Source organism: Lactuca saligna, chromosome 9 (genome assembly GCF_052625555.1).
Source record: "Lactuca saligna cultivar CGN05327 chromosome 9, ASM5262555v1, whole genome shotgun sequence".
Classification (NCBI taxonomy): domain Eukaryota; kingdom Viridiplantae; phylum Streptophyta; class Magnoliopsida; order Asterales; family Asteraceae; genus Lactuca; species Lactuca saligna.
This window is the reverse complement of record NC_136425.1, coordinates 175,666,011-175,670,945: the sequence shown is the minus strand read 5'-3', so window position 1 is coordinate 175,670,945 and position 4,935 is coordinate 175,666,011. Positions and strand designations below refer to the sequence as shown.

Sequence of the window (4,935 nt, the reverse complement as noted above, 5' to 3'; positions counted from 1 at the left end):
CATTTTATTAAATTAAAATTTCATATTTAATGTGTAAGGTAATATATATGTAAAGTATTTATTAGAAAGACTTTATATATGTAATGTATTCAATACATTAAAGTCTTCTTAATTTTAATAATTCAAATTTTTCTCATTTTTCTTATAAATTCAAACTTTTCAAATTGTTAAAATTTTGTATTTGTTTTTTTTTAAATTAAACCCATATACATGGGTCTCGCACCTAGTATTGATTATTGCAAGGGTCAATGTACTTTTTCTTTAGATAATTTTTTCTTTATAAAATTCTCTTCCAATTTTAAGGATTCTATTATAATATTCGGGTATAAAAATATATTTTAATATCTTAAATGATTTAAGCCCTTATCATAAAAACTTGACTCTGTCGTTTCTTATTTAAAATTTCCTACTGTTCGAGAACAATTGAGTTTCTTTCGAGTTATGATTACACACCACGTGAGTTTCTTAGAAGACGGTATGTATTTATGGATTAAAATGACAAGTCTGCGTACTAAATCTTTGTTCCCAATTAGGTACCTGTCTACTAGTTTTCTAATTATGGGTTGGCCAACCTTCGTTTGTTGTTTTGCTCTTGAATTGATTCGTACACGACAATTTTTTTACCATACACAACAATTTATGTATTATGGAGTTGTACAATATTTTAAATATCAATTGATGTGTATAGAAAAAGAATTGTTGTGTACACTCCATTTAGCTCCCTTTACTTAAATGTTCTCAAATGGAGGCTTAGGGTTACGAAATATAATTTGTGTATTTGTTATTTGAGTGGGGCCCAATTATTCTAGAAGGTATTGAAATTGTTGCACTTGTCACATATATATACTAGGGATGTATAAGAGCACGACCCACAGAGATTTTTTGTAAACGTCAATAATTTTTGTATGAAATTCTACAACTTTCTCAAGAGGGTTGTTATTGGCGTTGGGCATTTATGTTTCATATGTTTTTAGGCTAATTCTTCAATAAATATGAATGGAGATGCACACATATGCACTTACACTTGCTATGGTTTAGCAAAGCAAGCAAACGAACCAAAAGAAAACTTGATGTAAATAAGTCACACTGACAAACGATAATTACCCTTTAGATCAATGCAAAAATGGTTGATGATCGCAATCCTAATAAGCCCCATCGAACCCAGCCTCCAAGGGTACTCGATGAGGAGGCATATTTTGACTCACTCGGCTGCTTGGAGGTGTCATGGATAGAACTCACAACCTATTTCTTATCAATGCAAGTCTCACACATGTCTTACCAACTGAGCTACATAGAAAGACTATACGACTTTCTTAACTTATTCGACCAAATTTATTACCAAAATAAACACAACTTTATAAATTTACATTGTACCAGAAACTATCTCATCCACTTTGCTTTTTATGTACCAAAACATCCTGTTTCTTGCATTTGCAATGAACAGCTTTGAATAACATCAAACCCTACAAATGTATAATAATTAACATTAGTTACTGTACGGGAAAAAAATGTATATCATAGTTTGAAAAAAGCATACGAAGATCATCATTCACATGTTTTGGCTTAAGTGATTGTCCCATATGATCGGTAGTAGAAATCTTCAATCTATCAAAAACGACTACTGCAACATGCTCTATGTCTCAAACCATTATGCACAAGCCTATTTTTTTCTCCTCTAACCCCAAACCATCATCACATTTGAAAACTTTGGCCAAGTCATTTCCAGTTCCAACATGTACAATGGCTACCTGAAGTGCAAATACAATATTATAATTTTCAAGGGAATTCAATATTCATCCCGAAAATGGGATACTATTACCAACTTCCTTCCCCTTTGTTGAGCTCTAACACAAAATATATGTAATGTATTTTAAAAATGTCTAGTTATACTTAGCTTTTGGACAAAAGACAAATGAAAGATATAAACCTTGTAAACCAAAATAACATCACCAAAACAATGTGTAAACCAATGCCAATTAGCCATTATGTCCTTATTTATAGTATGAGAGGCAAAAGGACTTGAAATGACCTGATGTTGCAAAATATATTGGCCCAACACATAAACATCGCCCACAACTATTTCCTGCACTTAAACAACTAAGTGAAAGTAAATGACTTTTAACACTGTCATTGTTGGATGATATTTGCAATAATTTCTGTTGTTAGCTGACAAAAGGAAGTACATGTGAGAACACATCAATAAAAATATAACAACCATCTAATATCCAAATCATGACTCCGCCGTTTCAACATAAAAACTTCTTTAAGTAAGAAAATGAAGCGAAATACATAAGAAATTTCAAAATGAGACAGAAAGTTGGGTTGATGGGAAAGAGACATCAAAAGTTTTTGGATCTTTCATGTCCAAAAGAAGCAAACATAGTAAAAGGAAACGTCCAGTGTTGCATTTCATGAATTTAAATTTAAACTGAAACTTTCAAAAAAAAAAAAAAAAAAAAAAAAAAAAAAAAACGAAATCAGACTTCTCATGGCCTCGTCTATGATTCATTTCCATTATAGCTTTCTAGGAGTTCACAAAAAATAGGTAGTCAAGAGAACAACTCTCAACTTCTCCCATGGAGAAGTACATATATTCCGATGTTTAAAATTATTATAAAAGACATGAACATAACGAAAGGAAATGAAAAGGTACAACTTGAGTTTATTGATAACTAAAATAACAAGAAAAAACAAAAACAAAGAGGAATTATAATAAAAGATAAATCCACTCTTACATCAGATCATTGTTTTAATATCATAAGTTTTGCAAATATATATGAAGCCTTGATTATTATTAAAATTCAAGAAAATAGTTTTTTAAGTTGGATTGAAAATCGATATGCAAAATAAATGTGAAAATTTATAAAATAGCAATTTTATAGATGGGAATGGAGAAGGAACATACTTGTCCCTCATTACAAGTGCATAAGCTTTAACGAGCATGCAATATAAAAATAAGATTGCATGAAACATATGAATGTGCAAAGAGAAACTATACGAAGCTGATTGAGCTCAAGAGAAAAGGTATATTACTGTGTCCTAAATATCAGGTAGACTTTACACACCCTCAATCACTAAAAAGTATAAATCACAGTTCTTAAGCCTCATTTCTCAATAAAAATCTCAATGTTGAAAAATAAAAATAACATATAAAAAGTACAGGTTACCCTTTTGAATTTTCGACCTCCAAAGAGTTTATTGTTGCTCATGAAAAAGTATGACTCTCTCATATTCAAATCAAATTCAATTAAAATTTAGTACTAATACTAAAACTTAGCACATGAAACTCATATAGTTTGATTTAAATTATTCAATATCCAATCATAACCATAGATATATGAACCCGAGAACATGAAACACCCAAACATCATTTCTCATTTCCTCCAAAATCCAAGAAAGAACCAAATCAATAAAAATAAAATCAAAGCTAGTAATTGTTAAGAGCAAATAACTCTCTCTCGTTGAAAAGTAATATAATAACAGTGGTAAAAAGGAAAATAAAGGGGAAATAGAACAGTGGAAAAAAGGAAAACAAAGGAAAAGCAAACGACAGGAATATAGAAACCTTGAAGAGCTTTTTCTTGAAGGGCGACTTCCACATACCTCCAAGTTGGAGTCATTATCTTCGTTTGTTAAAAAAAGATCTATCACAATGATATTGGTCATCGGGTAATAAAGAGAAACAACAAGACTTTTGTCAATAACATAATTCCAGCTTACAAGCCACTCCAGCAAAAACAATCATGATAAAAGTTAAAAGAAACATATTGTATGTTATGTACTCAGATATAACAAGACTAATTTGTTATCTCATGAAAAGAACAAAGTCAAATAGTCTTGACATGATTAAATGGAATAAATATTAGGTACCCAGCATAAATAATATGAACCAAAAACAACAGAAGAATCGACTTTATATATGCATACGGAAAAAAAAATTCAAATTAAGTGAAACACTAAAAGATAGTGAATGGGACATCAAGGGTTTTGCAAAAGGCTTGAGGTCAAAGCTTGTACTCACCATGAGCTGTGATACAACACGCTTCATAATTTTATCAACGAGAATGGATAAAAATAGCTAAGCATAAACTGTGTTCAATCTATCTAAGTTAATCCTTTACCAAGCTTTTGGTTTTGGGTTCTCCATATTCTATTTTGTAGAATTGCGTGATTCAGCTAGAGATCAAAACCCCCATAAAACGAAATTAATTGGTAAAGTTTTAATAATCACATAAAATGATTAAATATGATTACTTACCACAACATTAATGATATATCCAATTCCTGTGATATTTTATCAAGGTGGAAAGAGGAGCAATCTTGTTGGTAGTGTAAAGACAAGTGTTTCCCCTTCTTCTTCAAAGGATGTGGATGTGGGAGTGGTGGTCAACGATAAATGGACCAACACTTTGACATCTCCATCTCTGCCACTGCCAACCCACTACAACAATATTTAGGGTTTCAATTTGGAGAGAATGTGAGGAGCAGTTCAAAAGAGACGAAACTTACCTGAAACTGCATTAAGAAACAACACTTCCACTTGTTTGAGAGGTATTCTTTGGAGAATTTAGAGAGAGAAAGTGGATGTGTGTTTTAGAGAGAAAGAGGAACATGGGAGGAAATGATGAAATGGGAGAGCGTATACAAGGGAGACGAAAAAGAGAGTAATGAAGCGGTGGTATGGAAACCGGAGTAGGTGGGTTACTTAGTGGAGCACAGGTGTCCATTTTGTCAACAAGAAGACGAAACGTGTCTTCCCTAAGATGAAGAGCGGATGTTCTTCTACTGAAAATCTTCAAACCCACGCGCACAAGAAGAATAAAAAGAAATTTAGACGTGCCAAAAAAAGTCTATGCGTGAGGCACACGAACTAACCTCAAGCTTAAAAGGTTATATATATATATATATATATATATATATATATATATATATATA

The 4,935-nt window shown here is 31.6% G+C and overlaps 1 long non-coding RNA gene across 2 annotated transcripts; it reads right to left on the bottom strand.

Annotated features, from left to right (window-relative positions):
- Window positions 1-1,077: 1,077 nt before the first annotated feature.
- Window positions 1,078-4,705, bottom strand: LOC145017321 (uncharacterized). Of its 2 annotated transcripts, none has more exons than XR_013666473.1 (4): window positions 4,510-4,705; window positions 4,259-4,441; window positions 1,538-1,748; window positions 1,078-1,463 (listed from the first exon to the last, which is right to left on the bottom strand). It is a non-coding gene; the product is annotated as an uncharacterized LOC145017321 (long non-coding RNA). The 2 variants fall into 2 exon arrangements; XR_013666472.1 differs by having other exon boundaries at window positions 4,259-4,430.
- Between the last annotated feature and the right edge of the window lie 230 nt (window positions 4,706-4,935).